Consider the following 23,800-nt stretch of genomic DNA (forward strand, 5'->3'; position numbering starts at 1 on the left):
CTATTACAGAAAATGAGTTTGATGTTAATTTAGGTATGTAAGTAATCAATTCTTAACTGTCTACTTCTTGAATCATTGTTTAAAATTACAACCGGGACTTTGAGAGTAGATGTGTGTTTCTTTCTGCTACTCCATTTGCTTTTCCATATCTATCTATCTATCTATCTATCTATCTATCTATCTATCTCAATCTACATCTGTGTCCAAAGGCAGGAGAAGATGGATATCAAATGCAAAGAGACCACATTCTCTCTTCTGCCCATTTGTTTTATTTGGCCCTCAATAGAGTTGATAATGCCCACAGGCATTTGGGAGGTGATTTACTTTATTGATTGAAATGCTTACTGATTGAAATGCTAATCTTTTCCCAAAAAGACTATCCTCACAGGCACATTTAGAAATAATGTGGGTTTTCCCCCCAGTTTTGTTGAGAAATAATTGATATACATCATTATATAAATTTAAGGTATACAGCATGATGGTTTGATGTACATGTATTATGAAATGATTATCACTATAGGTTCAGCTAACATCCATCTTATCATATAGATACAATAAAAAGAGAAAAAACAGAAAAATTCTCCTTATGATTAGAACTCTTAGGATATACTCTTGCAACAACATGGATGGAACTAGAATGTATTATGCTAAGTGAAATAAGTCAGTCGGAGAAAGACAAATATCATATGATTTCACTCATATGTGGATTTTAAGAAACAAAACTGATGAACATAGGGGAAGGGGAGGAAAAATAAGATAAAAACAGAGAGGGGGCAAACCATAAGAGACTCTTAAATACAGAGAACCAACTGAGGGTTGTTGGTTGGGTGTTGTGTGGGGGATGGGCTAAATGGGTGAGGGGCATTAAGGAGAACGTTTGTTGGGATGAGCACTGGGTGTTGTATATAAGTGATGAACCACTAAATTCTACTCCTGAAAGCATTATGATGCTATATGTTAATTAACTTGGATTTAAATAAAATTAAAATATATATGTATGATCTACTCTCTTCACTTTTTCTATGTCACATAACAGGGTTAAGCTGAAGTCATCATGTTGTAACTTGCATCTCTCGTACTTATAACTGGAAATGTGTGTCTTTTGGCCCACTTCCTCCAATCCCCCCTCCTGCCACCCCCCACCTCCAGTAACCACATGTCTGATTTCTTTTTCTGTGACTTCTTTCTTTTTCACGGGTTCCACATGTAAGTGAGATCATACAGTGTTATATGTCTGACTTTTCTTACTTAGCCTAATGCCTTCAAGGTCCATCCATATTATTGCAAATGGTAGAATTTCCTCATTTTTTATGAAATAACATTCCATATTATTATATATAATACTATATATATGATACTGTATATACTATAATACAGTATATACTATAGCATATATATATCTCACAACTTCGTTATCCGTTCATCCATCAATGAACATTCAGGTTGTTTCCATGTCTTGGTTATTATGTATGTGCTGCTGTGAACATGGGGGTGCAGGTATCTTTCCCATTTCAGGTTTTTATTTTTCATTTCCTTTGCATATATTCCCCAAAACGGAATAGCTGGATCACATGATAGTTTTATTATTAACTTTTTAAGGATCTTCCATGCTGTTTTCTATAGTGGCTGTACCAATTTACAATCCTCCAACAGTGCACAAGGGTTCCCTTTACTCCACATCATGCCAGCATTTGTTATCACTTTATTTATTTATTTATCAATTTTTTAATGTTTATTTATTCTTGACACAGAGACACACACACACACACACACACACACACACACACACACACACACAGAGTGTGAGTGGGGGAGGGACAAAGAGAGAGGAGACACAGAATCCAAAGCAGGCTGTAGGTTCTGAGCTGTCAGCACAGAGCCCAACGTAGGGCTGGAACTCATGAACTGCGAGATCATGACCTGAGCTGAAGTGGGTTGCTTAACTGATTGAGCCACCCAGGCGCCCCAGTTATCTCTTTTATTTTTGATGATGACTATTCTAACAGGCATGAGATGATATCTCATTGCGATTTTAACTTGTACTATCCTAATGAGCAGTCATGTTGAGCATCTTTTCGTGTACTGTTAGCCTTTCCTATATCTTCTTTGGAGAAATGTGTATTCAATTCCTTTGTCCATTTCTAATTTGATTATTAGTTTTTTGTGTGTGTTTTTTTTGTTTTTTTTTGTTTTTTTTTGCTATTGAGTTGAGTTCTTTATATATTTTGGATATTAATCCCTTATCAGATACATGGTTTGCAAATATATTTTTTCACATTCTATTGGTTGTCTTTTCACTTTGCTAACGATTTTTCTTTTTCTTTTTTTTCTTTTTTTTTTTGATGTATAGACGCCCCATTGTTTGGTCCCATTTGTTTAGTTTTTCTTTTGTTGCTTGTGCTTTAGGTGTCATATCCCCAAAATCATTACCAAGACTCATATTAAAGAACTTTATATCTATGCTTTCTTCTAGGATTTACATGGCTTCAGGTCTTACATGTAGGTCTTTAATCTATTTCCAGTTAATTTTTGTGAGTGGTATAAGATAGGGTCTAGTTTCACATTTTACATGTGAATATCCAATTATTGAAGAGACTCTCTTTTCTCCATTGACAATTCTTGGCTTCCTTGTCAAATTTAGTTGACCATATGTGCTTGGGTTTATTTCTGTGCCCTTGATTCTGTTCCATTTATCTGATTGCTTTCATGCCAGTACCATACTATTTTGATGACTATAGCTTTATAGTATAGCATGAAATCAGGAAGTGTGATGCCTCCTTGTTTTTTCTTTTAGAATTTCTTTGGGTACTTAGGGTCTTCTGTGGTTCCATGAAAATTTTAGGAGTGTTTTTTCCTGCTTCTGTAAAAAATACTGTTGGAATTTTACTGAGGATTGCATTGAAACTATAGACGACTTTTGGCAATATTAACATTGTAACGATATCTATTCTTCCAATCTGTGAACACTAGATACCTTTCCATTTAATTGTGTCTTTCATCAATGGTTGTTGTTTTCTTTCTGAATACAGATATTTTACCTCCTTCACTGAATTTATTCTTAAGTATTTTATTATTTTATTGTTTTTGATGCTATTGTAAATGGGATTGATTTCTTTGTTTCTTTTTCAGACAATTTATTGTTAGTATATTAAAATGTTACTGATTTTTTATGTTAATTTTGTATCCTGCAAAAGGTTTGGTTGAACCTTTATGATTTTCTACATATAACATCATATCAACTGCAAATAGAGATCATTTTACTACTCCCATTTGAATTCTGATACCTTTTATTTCTTTTTCTTGCCTGATTGCTCTAGCTAGGGCTTCCAGTACTGTGTTGAATAGGAGTGGTGAGAATGGGCAGCCTTTTTTGTTCCTGATTTGAGAGGAAGGCTTTTGGTTTTTTACAGTTGAGTGTGTTAGTAGTGGACTTGTCATATATGGGCTTTATTATGTTAAGATATATTACTTCTTTGACTAATTTGTTAAGAATTTTTTAACATAAATGAATGTTGAATTTTGTCAAATGCTTTTTCTGCATTTATTGAAATGATCATTGGATTCTTTTCCTTCATTACATTACTGTGATTTATCATACTGATTAATTTACATGTTTTGAAATATCCTTGCATCTCAGGGATAAATCCTATTTGATCATGGTGAATAATCCTTTTAATGTGCTGCTGAATTGGTTTGCTAGCATTTTGCATCTGTAGTCATCAGGGATATTAGCCTGTAGTAGAAATCATGTTTTATCAACACTTTGGGCATCCCTTAGCCCAGTCAAGTTGACACATAAAAATTATCATCATACAGCCATTACTGAGGCAGAAAAATAAAATAAGAAGTTTTCAGTAAATGTTTATAGACATACAATTGGTACATTCCACCTGCAAAGCAAACATTTGACATTTTATTTTTTAAATTATGAATTTTAATTATGTGACTTCACTTAAATATGAAATAAAGCATGTTTTATATCTTAATGATGTCATTGAGTCAGTTCCCCTCTTTTTTCATTAACGCTTAAATTTTGCACTCTAAATTAGAGTTTCTGAGAAGCTCTACATTGGTGAAACTTCTTTGGTTGCATTTTTTCAGTTTACATTTTCAGTATGTGGCATCAAAACTGTAATTAGGTGGTTTCAGATTCGGAGGCACAAGGAAATTTGAAACAATTCCAAGCTTTTAATATTGCATACTTCTTTCCCAATCAGTTTGGTGTGAGATTTTAAGTATCTGAAAGTCGGTGTATTCAAATACGCAGGGTAATTCCTGCATTATCATGTATGACGGCGGTGAAAATTAACAGCACCCTGGGGACATATTTCTCAGGATAAATCAGTCCCACAAAACTGATTTAAATTGAGTTCTTTACTTCAACAGGAGCTTATTCTTTCTTTACCCCCCTCCTCCTTCTTTCTTCTTCTATTCTTCTTTCTCCTTGGCCTTCTTCTGCCTTTCCTATCCTGTATTTCTTTTCTACCTTCTATTAACTTTATGTAGAAGACAAGGAGTTTGAAAGGCTGATCATATATTTTATAATGGTGCATATTTTTCCTGAGTGCCAATTTACTTTTGAACACTATTATTCCCATTCGATATACTTGTGGTACTTAAAATTAACTCATTTCTACCAACAAGATTATTTCTGAGAGTTTTTAGAGCCTCATGTATGGGATCACAACAGCAAATATGATTAGGTAGATATGAACCGAATCTCAGACACCATTACATTCATTCATTCTTCCAAGCATCTATTGATTTATTCATGAATTTATTCAGGTATAATTACCGAGGGCTACCCATGTGCTCTGCACAGTGCCAGACAATGGCTAAATAGGGCACACATAGCTTTCCCCTCATGGAGTGTGGTGTTTAATGATAAACAGAGTTTAGTTACAGTACATGTCTGAAGCACAGAGGATTATAACTTGAGTAATTGCTATATGTCTGAGTGTTTTTGGCTAATGTTTATAGTAAGATTGTGGTCAATATTAACATTACCTAACAAAGTGTTTGAAATACTTTTTATTTACTACTTAATCATTTTTATTTACTACTTCACTATTACTACTGCTACATGACTGTCTATGAGAGGACTTATGGGTGCCTCCTGGTTCAGTTGGAAGACCATGATCTTGGGGTCATGAGTTCGAGTCCCATGTTGGGTATAGAGATTACTTAACTAAATAAAACTTTACAAAAAAAACCATCCTTGTCCTGAGGAGTTTATAGTCTTGTGACTGGAGACAGTTAAGTAAATAGATAATGTCAATGTAATGTGCTAGGACACAGAACTAAGCTTGGCGTTCTGAGTAGGCATCTAACCCAGGCTAAGAACACGGCACTCAAGGGAGGCTTCCAAGAGGAAATTATGCTGGAACAAAGTGTGCAGGCCGGTGGCTCAGTGGCAACCAATTTGGATAAGATTAACTGATAGATACGGTCATGAGTAAATAATTTATGCACAGTATCATTGTGAACAAAGCAGAAGGTCAAACCATATGGGACAGGGGTAATATCTAAAAGAATGAGAAATGTCAATAAGAAATGTAGTTTTCTGATACAAAAACAATCTACCATACCTTCTCCAATAGAGAGAAAAACAGGTGTGAAGATTAAAAAAAATGCTATTGCACCGATGTGCTCTTTCACACATATGCTAAAATGTCTTAAGGAGTCCTAGAGTCCCAGAAAGTGCCTCTTGGCTCCTCAGAGGGGAGGAATAAGGGGATCCCAGTCAACAGGCCCGGACTCTACTCCTGATCTCTTTCTGTAGAACATAAAGGCTAAGAACACTTTCAGCAGAGCAGTTAAGACTCTATGTTTTAGAAAACACTAAAGTCCAACTAAGACTTTATTTGGGAAAGTGGTTCTACCACTGAAAAGAATCTTAAAGCCACTAGTTTAGAAAGTATAAGTGGTTGATTTATTAAGATGTAGATTATTTATTTTTATTTATTAAAATTTTAAAAAGTTCCTTATTAAAATTCTTGCTAGGAAGTTTCCAGATTTAAAAAATTAAGATTTTTCTCTTCACGTGCATACCTTCACATGAAATGATGACAAATAGATTTAGAAATATACACACATATGAAATAAAATGTGTTATTTCAAATACATATTATCAAAACTTCAGACATGTTCAAAGGGGAACATTGCATGAAAGAGCTAATCTCATAGTGTGATTTTCTAAGGGGACTCTTGAGAATTGTATAAATATTCCATTGAAGAGATGAAGTAGCCATCACTGCCCATTGTATAATAATTGTATTTACAGCAAACATTTTTACTATGTTGTGTTTTTTTTCCAAAAGTATATAACACTATTTTCTGAGTTAGAACAAATAATAAATAGAACTCTCTGTTTGTGTTCCACCCTTGAATTTTGGCTTGTGTAGATTATTCAATATCGTAGCAATATAGCAAATGACTCAATTTTCTTGCACAGCATTTTCCCTTACATGGAACCCATTTGTTTAATTTTTAATAGATTACTAATTCAGTGAACCCTGGTGAAATTTCAATGGGATTTCAGTGTTTTTAGGTCAAGTATTGGCAGTTTTTTGTATTTCCCCCTAATTATTTGCCACACCTCTATTGGCAGATAATATGCTACATTAACATGAGTGGTTATCTTCTCTGAATTATGACTCTGTGCCAATGTTCCAGATTATCACTTTTTTATTTTCTATTATTTGTATATATTTCTCTCCTGTCTTAAGGATGGAAGGTTCCTGTTCTACTTGTTTTTATATTCCCCACAGTGCCTGCACCCTGATTTACACATAGGAGCTCCTCAATAGATACCTGTTGAATTCGGAATAAGTGAGTTATTTTTTCCTATAACATCAGGATGCTTTTGGTTCCGTAAAACAAAACACGTGGGTAAAAGTTGCTTCGGTTAGTGTTCCTCAAAGTGTGATCCCTAGACTGGTATCAGCACACAGACTTCATTTCTGATCTGTAAGGAGCTAAGTACTTAACTAAGCATTTATTTTTTTAACATATTTTTTTAATGTTTTATTTTATTTTATTTTATTTTCGAGACAGACAGAGCGTGAGCAGGGGAGGGCAGAGAGAGAGAAAGACACAGAATCAGAAGCAGGCTCCAGACACCGAGCGTGTCTGCACAGAGCCAGATGTGGGGCTCGAACCCACGAACCGTGAGATCATGACCTGAGCCGAAGTCGGACGCTTCACCAACTGAGCCACCTAGGCGCCCCTTAACTAAGCATTTAGAAACATTTATAGCAATTTGAATTTTTCATGACATTCAAGTGTCTGACTATTATCCTAAGAACTTAACTTTTATTTTATTTTACAACAGTTTTTGTCTTCAACTGATTGAAAATTGAAAAAAAAAGTTTCTTTATTACAGAGTGTTTGAGAAAGCACACATTTAGACCCCGAGTGTGTATATTAATAAATCTCACATAACAAGAAATCAAGAGGGAAATAGTTGCTGGGGTTGGATTACCAGTTCAGTAGTGTTAGGGCTCTATGTTGGTGTTCCTCGAATTCCCTTTCTTCTACCCTGGTTACAATATGCCATCAGGGGTTCCAAGTCTTCTGTTTTCCCATGAAAATATTCATCTCAGACGAGAAAGGGGTAGATGGAAAAAAGCCTTTCTCTCTTGTAGCTTTCTTTGCATTTAGAAGGAGAATCTTTGGGTGCCTGGGTGGCTCAGTCGGTTAAGTGTCTGACTCTTAATTTCAGCTCAGGTCATGATCTCACGATTGTGAGATTGAGCCCGGCATCAGGCTCCATGCTGTGCACGGAACCTACTTGGGATTCTCTCTCCCTTTCTGCCACTCCCCTGCTCACACTCTCCCTTTCTCTCTCCCTCTCAAAATAAATAAACTTAAAAAATACTAAAAAAAAAAAATAGAGAATCTTTTCCATATTTCTCCCCATATTTACTTGATGAGAATTGAGTCATTTGCCCTCCTTCAGTCAATCCCTGCAGAACTCTCAAGGTCAAGTCCAGCATGACCCAACCTCTAGGCAGGACACCTCGCTGCATGAATGGAGCTAGGGTTCTCTCAGCAAGAAGGACCGGAGAATGGCTGTCCTGCATATTTCTCTAAAGATCTAACATTATCAGAAATTGACATAGCCACTGAGAATATTTCAGTAAGTCGGAATGTATAATATGGCTCAAGTTTATAGACTGCCTATTATGCTAGCTATTTTATGTTATTCTTCATATTTTGTACAACTACCCCTACACATAGCCAGTGTTACACTGGGGGAAATGAAATAGAGAAAGGTAAAGTATCTTTGCCGTATTTGGTTAAGTATTTGGTGCCATAGGGTGAGCAGACAGTGTACATGATATCAGAAACCTAGGGAGGTCTGACCCAGGAGACTCTGACTTGAGCCATGTCCTCTGTTAAATAGGTAATGTGAACCATCTTAACATTTCCAAGTACAATTATTGGCTTTCTGGCACATGGGTCTATACTTTTTTCTTCTCTGGTCACTAAAATGTGAACCCGCTCTGCTGCTATCTGAAAAGCACCCCCTATAACTACATCTGTCACTGTCATTTGCTGCCACCAGTGTCAAAGGCCCCCTCTCTTGTCACAGGGTTGGACCTAATTTGTAGATAGATGTATTCTCTGTAATTCTGAAATCTAGAAGACTGTTGCCCAATAAAACCCTTGTGCGTGGTGGATGAGAATAGCTTGAAACTTTACTAATATGTCAGTATTTACTAATATCTCAGCAGCACTCTGGCTTACCTAGGCTTTCATGGGCTTTCAAAAACCATTTTGAACCCTAAAGTGTGCCAAACAACCAACTTTCAACATTTCTTTACAACAGAGCTCTTTGGTAAGCTGAAAATTGCTCAGTTTGTGGAGTTTTCTCTCAATCCTATAGTTTCTCATATTCCAATTCCCTAGAAAATTGCTTCTGAGATAAGTTAGGTGATATATCTCTGGAGCAGTCCATTTTTTTTTTTTTTCATTCTACTGCTGATCTGGGCATACAATACTAATTATCTTCGACCATGTTCCTTTCTTCAGGTGATACTCTGTTCTAGTTAATACATGCAGCATAGCAAAGTTTATAGGGCTGTGAAAATAAGCTTTGGAACATTCAAGTTTACTGCCCCAATATGTGGATTTTATTATCAGTGAACATTTTAGCATTTATCAAGCTATGTGTGTCCACCTTGAGGTCTGTCTTCCTATCACAGCCATATATTGTCAATTATACTCAATTGTAAGTTACTTCAGGCCAACAACTTTGACATGCGTGGCATCTGATGATGCTCATTAATGTTGTTGATATTGCCTTTGGATGGAAAACTCCAGCATGTACATAATGCGTAATTAAATATTCTTATCAGATTCACCATTTCGTGGGAAGTTATAAAAACAGCACTTGGGGTAAAATAAGTCCATCTATCTTCTAAAAATTTCCATGTAGTTTAGGTTAAGTAAAATAAAGTTAATAATTTATGTTGAAGTACAAATAATGAAAAAAAATTAACGAATTCATTTTATTTTAGCTCTGGACGTCTACATGTTTTTTCCATTGTTTGATAACTCAAATATTAAATGTTTACTTTGAAAACATGTTACAATGTTGGTATTGCAATAGTGAAGGATGGTTATGTCGAAATTTAGGGTGTCTTGTGAAATACTGAAAAATTAGTATTAAAAACATAATATTTTTAGATGTCATAAGAAAATATATATTCCTCATAGTTTCCTAGTGAGTGTTGCACATGAAACACATTTAGAGTGTTCTCTCTCTAGAAAAAAAATTTCAAAGTACTTACGAGGCTGCATTAATTTTACCTAAAAACCATACAGAAAGTCAAAGATTGAAATTATAAATCAAAGTGGATCCCTTTCTACCTGGATTGGAATGCAGCATCAGTAAGATTTACTGTGACCTGAACTTTCAACGGAATAGCTCATGACAACAAGATAGGACCACGAATGAGATTTTTTTTTATTGCAATAAACTCTATGGCTTGTCTGTTCTTACTATTTTCTTTATGCCTGAGATTTGTGGCAGGCCCCGAAATTGGGAATTTTAGAAAGAAAGCTCTACATGGGACTGACTCAGGGAGAGAATTGAGAATAGCTTGGTTCTGTTGTCTGTGATGAGATATCACGGTGTGCCTAAGAGCTGAAATATGGTAAATTAACCTCAAGTCTGGACTGGTAGTATTAGGAGGTTTGCAGGGTAATGTGAGCTAAGAATTTCAATTATACTTTCTCAAGCCACTAACGTAATGCTTTCTTAATGCTATATTTTCCATGTAGTAAAGACTATCTAGAGTTATATTTTAATTCTTCTAAGATACTAAGGGTTCCATTTGGTATGCTAGCCCTGGAAAGGACTTAGAATCTTTTTCCTTTTTGTTTCTTTAATTATGCTTTAGAGGTCATCTACCATAATCCCTTTCTTCTGAGATTCAGAACTGATTTGAGCTGTCATGTTTCCTCAGCAGACCTGCTAGGGTGCTGAGATCCTGTGGTTCTTCAGCTTTATTCTCCACAACACTTAGTGAAAGTCCGCAAGGATCTGTGGTGAGCCAGAGGCAATTTGCCTCTCCGCTGTGGTTCGAGGCAGGATTGCTGGGTGTAAGTGTTGCTCTGCTTGCGTAGTTCAGCTGAGCAATTCATAAAAAGATGTGACTAATGATAGAGGCAGGAACTGTTGGTTAAGCTATGGGAAAAAGTCTGCCCTCCAGCCAGCCTCAGATGAAGTAGTGGGATCATAGTGTCTTCCCTGTAAGAGGTGCTCCGTAAATATTTGTTGCACAAATGAATGAAGGGGGCAGCGAATGGAGAGTCTTGTGGAGTGGAAGGAGACCCCTCAATAATTTTCCATTGGGATTTCAACAACATATCATCTCAGCTTGGTTCTTAACCCAGGGCACTGTGGCCCCCTTCCTTCCGCTTACGTAGGGCATTTGGAGTTGTGTGAGGACATTTTAGCTGTCACAGCGTTGGGGGTGGTGACGTGTGTGAGGTGCTACCGGCACTTACAGCTTATCAAAGGGCAGAGATGTGAATGCCTTTCAATGGACAGGGAGTCCTGCACAATGAGGAATTCTTGCCTAAATGAGTAAAAAGCATCCCAGTGAGGAACACGGAGTCTCCATCAGAGTTCTTGGGTAGGAAGGTTAGAGACATGACAGCCACCACCTTATAAAGTATCCAAATACCTGTTGGACAGATAACATTCAGAAAAAATACTTTGGTTCGGGCAGGCCTTTCGGTCTCTGTTGCAACCACTCAACTAGCCATTGTAGCATGAAAGCAGCCAGAGAGATGATACGTAACTCACCAGGTGTGGTTTTGTTTCAGTTAAACTTTATTTACAAAAAACAGGAGGGGGTTAGATTTGGCTCACGGGCCACAGTTTGTCAACCCCTGTTCTGTACTTAAAGAATAATTTGATGAAAATCCAAACGTAGTACTTTCTTATTATGTCTCTTCATATAATTGTATTGGTTTCAGCCATTCATTCCAACCAGCTGAGAACCTCTTAAATTTTAGTTATTCCAGTTCTGGTTATCCAATTAAAAAATTAAACTCCTTTTCACTTTGTGTCACCTAATACATCCTTCTATACTTTTAGCTATTTATTCTTCAAACCAAAGCAAAGGCACCTTAAACAGACTAAAGCCTAAAAATGGCTCTGTACCACATCTCATTTTTTAGTTTAAGATGGTGAATGGTCTCAGTAACAAATATGTTTGATTACCATGGTTTAACCATCAATTAATTCATGAAACTGCACCAAAGTTACATTATGCACTACACTTGGTGCTTTTCTTTATAAGAATCATAAGGGCATTGTACTGTATTTTCTCCCTGAAATCAAGATATTATGCCTAGGACAAGCTCATGCATACCACTCTGTTAATGCCAACAAAATTAATATTGGCCATGTAAAACCGACTTTTAGTAAATCATCCTGTTTACTCATATATTCTTGCAATTTGCCAAGAAGAGATGTGAATCTTATCAGTCTGGCCCCTGCACCTGCCCCTTTTAAGATACTTGCCCCAATGGGGTTTCCATACATTGTAGCATGACTACAAATGTCTGACTGTGGTCCTGAGTTCATGGTTAGGGGTCCGGTAGTGCCCTAGTTGGGAAGGAAGGAGTTAACAGTGGTCCTAGCTTTCTCCTGCCCTTCTCAAGGACAGCAGGGCCAAGTACTGACCTCCACTAGACATCCTGTAAATATTTCAAGGAGATTTAGTAACAGATAGATTATCTAACAAGTTCATATCTAAGAATTTTTTTTAACAAGGTATTCTTTGTATATCTTGACTACCTATTATAAATAAACCTGGAATTTATGTGATACAGGTGGCTGGAGAATGGTAGTCACATGACCTCTTTATCTGTGTGAGGAATGAAAAACAAAACAAAACAAAGCAAAACTAAGAAGCCCTAAACTGTTTTTCCCGAGACAACTTGTACACGTACACCCAGTGAGCACTCATCTGTTACTCCGAGACCAAATTGCATCCCATTTGAAAAAAAAAAAAAAAAAAAAAAAAAAAACCCTTCGAGGCTATAACTTAGTGGTGTAGAAACTCAGGGTATCTTTTTCCTGGGTTTAAATAGGACCCGATAGGTTGGCAATGTAGGAAAAAAATTCAGATTGAAGAGCATGGAAGGTTACTGGTATAGGTCTATTATGTCAGTTGTGATTTTTATTTTTTAAGTTAGTAATTGAGAAGTATTTTAGAGTGGTAACAAAGCTCTACATTGCTAGGCAACATCACTAGACTTAACAAGAGAAAACTGGAAATAAAGCAGTAGTTGTACTTCTGATGACCTCAAGCTCTGTCCTAATGACCATTTATAAAAGTGAGAGATGATGTACTATGAAGTATGCATATGCTTCATATTAATTTTGCATACCTACATATTCAGTTTTGTCTATTAAAATCATGCTTTTTTGCTGTGTGTATTAGGTTGGCATATTTCCCAATTTATTAGTTCATCTATTTATTTCAGGCAGAGTGCTAAGGAAAGTTAAAATTAAAAGGCTAGGAATTTATAATTCTAAGCAGTCATGCTTAAATTAATGAGAATGGCAATTTTCAATGCTTTCTTCAGTTTTGATTTAAGTCAAACATCACAGTAAAACAATTATTTTCACTCTTTTTAGAATTCAACTGATATTTCTATGCTTTATTTTCAGTGGTAAATAAATGCATATTTTCTCACTGTTTTTCTGAATTTTATTCTTCCTAGTACTCCATCCTTTTACCACATAAGATTGTATTCCTTTGATCTTTGACTTGTATATTTTTTCTTTTGATTTGTATAATTTAATTGTTAGTAGTAGTTAAATTTTATTGATCACTGAGTTTCAATTTTAATAATGATGTATAGGATGCCCTTTTCAGAAACTGCCCCCAAACTAACTACTTTTGAAAATCAAGGATAAAGACTATTGAATAGAAGTTTGTTATTAAAGAATAAGTGTATTTCAGCTGATGAACCTGTCAGAACAGTATTGGATAGAGAATTGTATACCGAAGACATATTTTTAGTGTATTTTCTGAATATATGTAATTACTAGTTTGTAATTGAACAGAAAGAGGTTTGTAGTTTTGAGCATCTGGTTTTCTACAAAATTAATTTTAGCCCTGGGCAGGTTTGTGGCGATGCATAGAAGTGTAAGTGGACGAGTATTATTGATGGTGACCACGTCAGTCACTCACTGTGCTGACCCTCTGGGCAGTCGAGTGTTGCCAGCTCTCCCTCTGTGGGCTGTGGCTTGTGGGTGATGACTGGCCTCTCTCCCTAGAAAGGAAGATGAGTCATTATATCCTTTATGTGACATAGCTTGTGTGGTATTAACATTTATCATCTTTTCTGAAATCATATAATATATGGTCATCTTTAACGTTGAGATGAAATGTATTTATATAAAGCTATTTTCCCATTTAGAAATCCAAAACAAGGGAATTTAAATCTTTTTTTTGTTTGTTTTATGGAAAGGATTAAGGTAAGTTAACATGGGCTTAGGATATGTCCTTGAATAAAGTTCACTTTATTATTTTTAAAATCCTGCTTTAATTACTTGTAGACTTCTGCTTCTGGCAGATGAAATGACTGGTATTGAATTACTTTTTTGACATAAACAACAGAACTCTGGACAAAACAGATGAGGCAATGCTTTCAGATGGTGTCTAACCACTCAGTGCAGGACTGTGACCTTGAGAGAAGAGAGACACTGTAGAGTACTTTCTGAAGGTGAAACAGGGTTTGAAGCCTACCCAGATGGCAGTGGTCTTGCTGATATGAGGAGGCAGGTAATGGGGGTCAGGACAAATTTGTGGAGTAGAATAGAGGGAGAGACAGGGAGACTAAAGAGTTGGTGTGGTTATGTCTCAAGACACTGGCTGTGGGCTGGGCCGCACATGCTCAGAGGGAGGCTCTGTGAAGGCCACCTCAGAAAGTCTGTTGCAGGACCAACAGATGAACATAGAGGTGAAGTTCTGCAGTCCTGGGAGGCATGGGGTTTCTGGCAGAACAGAGTAAAGAAGCCTCCCTGACCACCCTTCAGGCAGTTGCTGCACCAAAAGCCATGGTGTAAGCCATGGAGGAAGAGTCATTACACTCTAAATTAAGGGTCATGTGCTAGAGCTGGAGAATGAAACAAAGCAGATCTACTATATACAGCATAAAACCATGCACGACAGAGATTCTGCCATTAGTGTAACAAATACCAATGCTCTTTAAAGGAGGAAAGTGCAATTCAGATTCCCCATGACTTGATTCCATGATGCCCAGAATAAAAAAATAAATAAATATATTTGATATTCAAAGAACCAGTGCAATAAGTAAAAAAGTGATGCAGAGTTTAGAGGAAATGTAGACAACAGAAACACACTTCCGGGTGATCAAGGTGTTGGAATGAACAGACAAGGACTTAAGAACTCTATTATAAATATGTTCAGGAATTTAAAGGAAACCATATAAATGATGCTTGAATAGAGAGGGGGACTCAGCAGAGACACTGAAAGTGAAAGAAGAACCAAACAGAAATGTTGAAACTTAAAAGTAATATATTGGAAATGAAAAATTCCTGTAATGGGTTTACCAGCAGATTGCTCATTATAGAAAAGAACCAGTGAACTTAAAGAGAAGCCAATAAAAACTGTAAAACCTTAAGGAAAGGGATAAAGTGTTATAAGAAAATGAACAGAACCTTTGTGACATGTGGAACAATATAAAATTGATAGAAGAGAATGGAAAAAGGAGTATTTGAAGAAGTAATGATAGAAGATTTCCCAATGTCATGAAGAAAAGTCAACTTAACAGATTCAAGAAATCTGTAAACCCCAAGAAAAACAAATATAAAGAGAGCCACATGTTATAATTAAACTATTGATTACCTTAGATAAAGTTTTCAAAGTTGTCAGAAAAAACAAAAAGATACGTTACATATAGGGAATATATGTATACTATATGAATTATGGCTAATATTTCATCAGTAACAGCGGAGGCCAGAAAGACAATGGATGTCATCTTTAAATTTTTGGAAGAGAAAAAAGTCATGTGGTAAGTTAGTATGCTGCACTAAGTTAAAAATGTCCTTCAAAAGTCGTGATAACATAAAGACAATTTTCAGATAAACCAGATCTAAAGCATCTGTTGCCAGCAGAACTGCACTACAAGAAATGCTAAAGGAAACCCTTCAAGCTTGAGAGAAATGATATCAGAGAGAAAATCGGATCCATAAATAGCATAGAATAGTATCAGAAATGATAAATATTTGGATAAATATTTTAATTTATTTCTTTAAAAGACAACAAATGTAAAAATTATGGCATTGCATTGTGTGTATTATATCACATAAGATGTAAAACATATGGACAAGAAAATGTATGAATAAATGAATCATATTGCTATAAGATTCTCATATTTTACATGAAGTAGTACAATATTAATTTTTTAAGTAGACTGCAATAAGTAAAGGACGTGTTTATAATCCCTACAAAAACTATGCAAGATAGCTCGAAGAGGTGTAGCTTTGAACCAGCAGAGAAAATAAAATAAAGTAAATAAAGTAAATAAAGTAAAATAAAATAAACTTTCTTTAGAAAGTAAAAGAGAAGAAATAATTGTATAAAAATAATAACTGACAAATTAGCAGATACATCATGATGCTATAGAAAATCCTAGAAAACCAATAATTATAAACATTCCAATTAAAAGCTATATATTGTTAGACTGGATTAAAAAAAATCAAAATCCTGATATATACAATTAAAGATCAAAGAAAGGAGAGGGGCCTGGCTGGCTTAGTCAAGAGAGCACGTGACTCTTGATCTTGGGGTCATGAATTTGAGCCCCATATTTTGGGTATAGAGCTTAGTTAAAAAAAATAAAGAGAGATACATGGATCGATAAAGAAGATGTACACACACACACACACACACACACACACACACACACGTGGAATTTATGCAGCCATAAAAAACAAGATGAGATCTTGCCTTTTGCGACAACATGGTTGGACCTAGAGAGTATTCTGCTAAGTGAAGTAAGTCAGACCGAGAAAGACAAGACAAATGCTGTGTGATTTCACTCATACGGAATTTAAAAACAAAACAAATGAATAAACAAACAATTAAAAAGCAGAATCAGAGCTGTAGATACAGAGAACAAACTGGTGGTTGCCAGAGGGTTGGGGGAGGGGGTTGGGCAAAATGGGTGAAGGGGAATGAGAGGTACAAGTGTCCAGTTAGGGAATGAATAACTCATAGGAATAAAAAGCACAGCCTAAGGAATACAGTCAGTGATAGTGTAATAGTGTTCTACGGTGACAGATGGTAGCTACATTTGTGGTGAGCCTGGCATAACAGCATAACATGTAGAGATGTTGAATCATTATGTTGGACACCTGAAACTAATGTAACGCTATGTGCCAACCACACTCAAAGAAAAAAAAATTAAATGTATGTATAAATTCACCATACTGCTCTATGGTGTATTTGAAAGCTACTAAGAGAGTAAATCCTAAAAGTTCTCATCATAAGAAAAAGAAACATCGTGTATGTGTGGGCATCTATATGAGATGATGGATGTTAACTAAACTTACTGTGATAATCATTTTACAATATATCAGGTCAAGGTATTATGCTTTACAGCTTAAACCTATACAATGCTGTATACCGATTATATTGCAATACAGTGAAAACAATTTTAAAAATATCAAAGATAGAGACATGTACTGTGCCAACAACAAACATCAAACATGCTATGAATATTAGACAAAATAGAAATCAGAGAAAGAGTATCGCCATTTACAAAGGGAAATGTTTTTAAAATGATAAAAGAGTCCATTCAAAAAAATCTGAATGTGCATTCCGTTATTAACAGTTTGAAGATATATGAAGCAAACCAATAGCCCTAGAGGGAAAAATGGGTAAATTCACAATCAGCAATTAAAATAAATTTTTTTAATGTTTATTTAGTTTTGGCAGAAAGAGACAGAGCATGAGTGGGGGGTGGGTAGAGAGAGAGGGAGACACAGAATCCAAAGCAAGCTCCAGGCTCTAAGCTGTCAGCACAGCTGACGTGACCTGAGCTGAAGTCGGACACTTAACCGACTAAGCCATCCAGGCGTCCCTCACAATCAGCAATTTTAACAACTCTTCGTAATCAGTAGGAAAATCAGACAAAAAGATGATTAGTAAGGGTGTAAAATAGTTAACACTTTAAGCCAAATCAACATGACTGTTACTTATAAAACAATATACTAAAAACCTGAAAAATACAGATTCAACACAATCTCAATTAAAAAAATCTTAATTTTTTAAAACAAATTGATAAGCCAAAATGTAAATAGAATGTAAAGGACCCATATATAGAAAGCAGTGATGGTCAAGAAGAACAAAGTTGGAAGACTCAACCTACCTGACTTTAAAATTTGCTATAAACCTATAGTAATCAGGGCAGTGTGGCTTGGCATAAAAATAGACACACAGATTAAAGGAATAAAAAGTACACGATAGATTCACATGTTGCTGGTCCATTAATTTTTTACCAAGGCATGAAGGCAATTCAAGGGACTAAAGAAAATCTTTCCCACAGATGGTATTGGAACACTGGATCGACATAGGGGAAAATAAGACTTTTGACCCCTATTTCACTCCATTCACAAAAATTAATTTGAAGTTGATCATAGACATAAACATAAAAGCTGAACTTGTAACTTTCTAGAAGAAAACATGGGAGAATAGCATTGTGACCTTGAAAGAGGTAAAGACAATATACAGAGGCATTAACCTGAAAGAAAAAAAAATGATAAATGGTAGTTCATCATATGAAAAAAATTCTGTTTATCAAAAGACAAATTTTGCAACTGAAAAGGCAAGACACACACTGCAGAAAATATTTGCCTTATATCTTCCTGACAAGGGACTTTTACTTAGAATATTTTAAGAACTAATATAAGCCGATAATTGAAAGACAAATAGTGCAATTTAAAAGTGGTACCTGGTTGGCTTAGTTGGTTGAATGTCTGACTTGATTTCAGATTGGGTCATGATCCCAGGATTGTGGGATCGAGCCCCATGACAGTATCTGCACTGAGTGTGGAGCCTACTTAAGATTCTCTCCCTCTCTCTCTCTCTCTCTCTCTCTCTCTTTCTCTCTGCCCCTCTCACCCCCCTTCTGTGCTTTGTTTCTCTCTAAAAGATAAAAATAAAATGGGCAAAGGACTTGAAGAGATACTCACACAAGAACATATGCAAATAACAGTAAACATATGAAAAATATTCTCAGTTATTGTTCATCAGGAAAACGGAAGCTAAGATCACAATGAAATCCTATTTTCTGCTCTTCAGAATAGCTAATGCTAGAAGACAGACATCGCAAATGGTGGCGAGATGTGGAGCAGCTGGTGCACTCACACGTTGTTGGCAGAATGTAAGACAGTACAAACGCTTAGAAAAAACTGGCAGTTTCTAGGAAATGTAAACATATATGTACTCCGCTCCAGAATTCCACTTCTTGGTATTTACACAATAAAAATGAAAATATATGTCAAACAAAAACTTGTTCACAGTTTTTCTAGTGACTTTTTTCATAATATTCCCAAACTGGACACAACCCAAATGTCCTTCGAGGGAAGAAGGAGAGAAGAATAGAGAGAGCATAAACTATGGATACATTAATTAATGTGAGTGAACTTCAGAAATGTTATATGGAGGGAAAGAAGCCAGATGTAAACTTCTAGAAGGAAACATGGAAGTTCTTACTTTTATAATATGTTTATTTGAAGTTCAACGACTCTTATTGTGGTAGAAATCAAAATGGCAGTTCCTTATGGCTGGGGGAGGTGGAAACGAAGTTGAGTAGAATGTGGCAAGTGAGAACTTTCTGGAATGGTGGAAGTTTCTGGATCTTTCCTGGGTTGTTGGCTAATGCAGTGTATACATTTATTATAAGTCATTGAATTGTATACGTAAGATCTTTGCATTTCACTGTGTGTAAATGTTTCTTTAATTAAAAAGATGTTTAGGTATTCAGTTGTAGATTCCTTTTCAATACATTAAAGGTCTGAATGGTTCTGGTGTTTCCCATTTAAGAAAAAAATGTTTTTATGTGTTGCAGAGTTACCTGCTAATTAGCTTTCCTAGTGCATTTTGATGGCTACCAACATTATATTATACTGTCAGAAGTCTTAAGTCAGCTCTGCATTTTGTCCTTTCATTAAAAGCTGTGTTAGTGCAGAGACCATTTCTTCCATCTTGTTAACCATTATGTCCATTCTCTGTAATGGCCAATTGATTGTTAATAAATTTCTCATGGACTCCTGAAAAACAGGTAATTAGACTATTTTCCTTTCAAGGTCTGACTTTCCTTATCTTTTGATCTGAGCATCCTGTTCTGAGGATTTCTGGCTATGGGGAACACACACACACGTAATCCCCTGCTAGAGGTTCAAATACTTTGTTTACCAGGCAGATAATTTGACAGAATAGTCACGGGGCACAGACCTGTGAGCGGAAGATGCTTGGGCTGCCTTCGTGGCTCTGCAGGTTGCAAGAATGGGAGGAGGGCCCATGATGGAGACAAAGCAGAGCTGTGGAAACTACACCAGACAGAAGCTGCACTCATTCTACACCTTCCTAAAAGCAATCATCTGGAATGCTCTTCTTTACTGAGTTTCCAAATCAACTGGCGGTCTTTATGCTTAAAACTTGCAAGTGTGGTTACAAATTGGAAAGTACTTAATTTCAAGCCATGACTTATAATAGTTTACATTCTTGGTGATCCATGCACGAACACGTTATTTTAAACCTTTTGTATCTGGCATACTTTAAAAATAAATATAACAGCCCCAGGAAGCTCTTTGACTCCTTTAGGGATACATTTCCGTATTTTTCATAACGGATTGATTTAAAGGGAAATCACACAATAGGCAGCACCCTAGTGGCAGTGATTATGACAGTGGTGTGTTAAAATTAAAAGGTGAAAGGCCTCCCTGCCTGCCCTTCAATGAACTATGAACTCCTTCAACTTCTCCTTTCTCAGACCTTGAGACCACACAGCCCAGAACCCCACCTGCCTCCTGTACGTCTGAATGTGCTCCTCATCAGAAAGGCAGCCCTGAAAGGGTATGGGAAGGGGGGGTCTCTCTGCTGGGGGGCAGGTGGGCCCATGTGGCAATGGTACTGGCTGGCTCAGAGAAATGTGGAACTCTGGGATGCTATTTTTTGGTCATTGTAACCCCTGTGACTAGGACTTAGGGGAACACAGTGGTGGCAGTGGTGGCCATTTCTCTTCTTCTGCTTCCTATAGTGCTTGCTGTCCTTGCTGTTCAGCTTGACGTGGTAGACCCTGTGGCACTTAGTTTCAGAGAGCATGGCTTGTTCATGATCCAGTCGTAATGAAGCACAGTGGATGGAATTTCAGTAGGAAGAAGGGGTAAAACACGGCATGAATGAGATGCAAAAGTAAACTCTGAAACTGGAAAATCTCACATGTAGTTACCTACATGTAAGCCAATCAGAATCCCTAGATAGGTAGGGTATTGATGGCCTCAGTGATATCCCAGTTTGGTGGTATAGACATACATCTGTGAGCAAGCTGGTGGGGAAAACTGACCTTTAGTTTCCAGATTCTGTGTGGTGAAAACTGGCAAAGCAGTATTTTACAGCATTGGTCCACGAATGCACTAGAATGACTCTATAATTTCAAGTATATGACTATTTCTGGAAGAACAAAAGTGCTCTTCTAGGACCCTTCAATACTCATTATAAAACCTCTCCTTTTATCTTTTCCCTGATATGTCCCAGGCTTCACCAATGTGAAAGTCCCCAAAATACAGGTAATTGCTGGAGAAGAAAAAGGCACTGTAAAATTGAGAATGTATGCCTTCTAAGCCATTGATCTGAAGTTGCCAGCTATAAAATCTTGGCAAAATATTTCTTCTGCTAAGTTGTATATTTTATGATGGAGAAAAATCAAGAGAATACACAAATGTCTATTCGGCTCACCTAAAAAGACACCGTGGCTTTCCTCAGCTGCCGCTAAGGTGCTGGTCCTTCCGAGGAAGCTAAGGCTGCCTTGGGGTGAGGCCCTCACTTCATCCGATCACTAGCACGGCTCCCGCACCCTGAAGCGCCAGCTCCGCACTTGACCACACCATGGCCTCCGTCTCCTCTCGGAGCTTACCTGCATCTACTTGGCCCTCATCCTGCACTACCCTGAGGTCCCAGAGGATAAGATCAACGCCTTCATTAAAGCAGCTGGCCGGGTTTGTTTGCGAAGGCCCTGGCCAACGTCCACATCACATCGGGAGCCTCGCCTGCAATGTAGGGGCTGGTGGACCCGCCCGGGTGGCAGCCTGTGCTGCACCAGGGAGTGGTCCTGCCCCCTTCACCACTGCTGTCCCCGCTGAGAAGAATGTGCAGCAAAGAAAGAGGAATCTGAGCAGTCTGATGATGACACGGGCTTTGGGCTTTTTGACTAAACCTCTTCCGTAACCTGTTCAATAAAAAGCTGGACTCTTAAAAATAAATTAAATAAATAAATAAATAAACATCGAAAAGCTGAAATCTAAACAAACAAATAAATAAAGATACTATTCGCCTCTTTTTGGAAATTATGGCTTTTGTATATGTCATTATGAGGAGCTCTGATTTCTTTTAAGGTATTCCTGGAATAAGAATTGCAGTTCAAGGGGCTGAACCTAAAACCAGTCGAGACTGCAGCTAATTATGTGGAGCCCAGTCTTCAGAGGTTACCCAAGCCCTGTCCTGGGCTCTGTCCTGTGCTCCAGTCTGTCCTCTCCTGTCCCCGGCTAGGCTGTGCCTTAGGATGAATTGCCCTCCGTGCGTGTCTCAGAGCTCTCAGTACCAGCGCAACTGTTATTAATCCCACTGCCCATGCTTGATGTCATTTCCTGAATTTTGGATGAACCTTGACACCCAAGGACCTTTAGATTCCATCCCTGTCCAGTCCCTTCTCTGGAGTCAATAGACCAAGCTAACACACATCCCTGCAGAAATATCTGGACCAGGAAGGCTGAAAGCAATCACAGTTTTTCTTTATATAGAGCTTTACATGATTTATCAACTCAATTTTCTATACTTGTATATTGAGGGGAAAAAAAGAAAAAGAAAGGCCAAATTAGATACTTTTCTCCTAGAAAATTGAATGTGTATTATGCATGTGGACATATTTATTTATGATGTACGTTCTTCCATTTACTGGACTTGTGGTAGCTTTCATATCTTTTTAAAGTGCCAGATAAGATATTTATATCTGCATCCCAAATGTCTAGCCTAGTGCTTGGTATATGGTAGATACTCAGTAAATGTTTGTTAAATCAAATTGAATTTTAAAATAGTGCAGAGATGGTTTATAGGAAGGAAGTGATCATACCAGATGTCTGAATGCAATAGAATCTTATCATTGGGCCATTAATTTGACTCTGAGCTTCCTAAATTCAGCACAGTATTCCCTTTGTAATAAATGGTCCAGGATTTAGTTTCTGACAGAAGAGCATATAAACCTTACTTTGAAAGTAAAAGAATATAAAATTTATCTTAGCAGGCCAAATATAAAGAAGTGGTAAAACATAGTGTCCAGTATCTTTGACTGTGTTTTTCTTTTCTACTTACATAAAAGAAGATGCAGAAATATTTTTAAAGTGAATAATTCTTATTTCCACACTCTCAATGGTAGAAGGCACAATACTACACCTCATTTCAATGATGGAATTCTCTGTAGACTGGAGATAATGCTGTCTAGGAATCCTCTATTTGTATTCCAATTTAATATAATAGGACTTGTATAATTTAAATGAATGGTTTCCTATTAAACTATCACTTTCAAATATTAGTATTCCTGGCAAGTTCCCAGTGCCAGTCAGTTCGCAATTCTCCAGCAAGTACCTGTAGCTCAGCTAGTCTTGGTTTCTGATTGACAGAAACGATCTCAACATGAGGAAGCACCACTGACAATCAGTGATGGGTGGATTAGGAGCTTGACTTGTGTCCTTACTTGGAGAGAAGCCAGTTCATTTCAGCACAAGATTGAGACCCAAGGTGGGTGCCTGGGTGGCTCAGTCTGTTGAAGAAGCCACTCTACATTTTGACTCAGGTTATGATCCCAGGGTCGTTGTGGGATCAAGCCCTGTGTCAGGCTGAGCATGAACATGCTTGAGATTCTCTCTCTCTCTCCCTGTGCCCCTCTCACCTGCTTGTGTATGCACACTCTTTCTCTCTCTCTCTAAAAAAAAAGATGGAGACACAAGGGAGCTTTCATGGGG

At 37.0% G+C, this 23,800-nt stretch overlaps 1 pseudogene; it reads left to right on the plus strand.

Moving 5' to 3' along the window:
* The first annotated feature begins 21,673 nt into the window (after window positions 1-21,673).
* On the plus strand, window positions 21,674-21,997 carry LOC124507524 (60S acidic ribosomal protein P1-like; annotated as a pseudogene).
* The last annotated feature ends 1,803 nt before the right edge of the window (window positions 21,998-23,800 follow it).

Source organism: Lynx rufus, unplaced genomic scaffold, assembly GCF_022079265.1.
Source record: "Lynx rufus isolate CCGP_SWC_20201006 ecotype Redwood Valley unplaced genomic scaffold, mLynRuf1.p SCAF_12, whole genome shotgun sequence".
Lineage (NCBI taxonomy): Eukaryota > Metazoa > Chordata > Mammalia > Carnivora > Felidae > Lynx > Lynx rufus.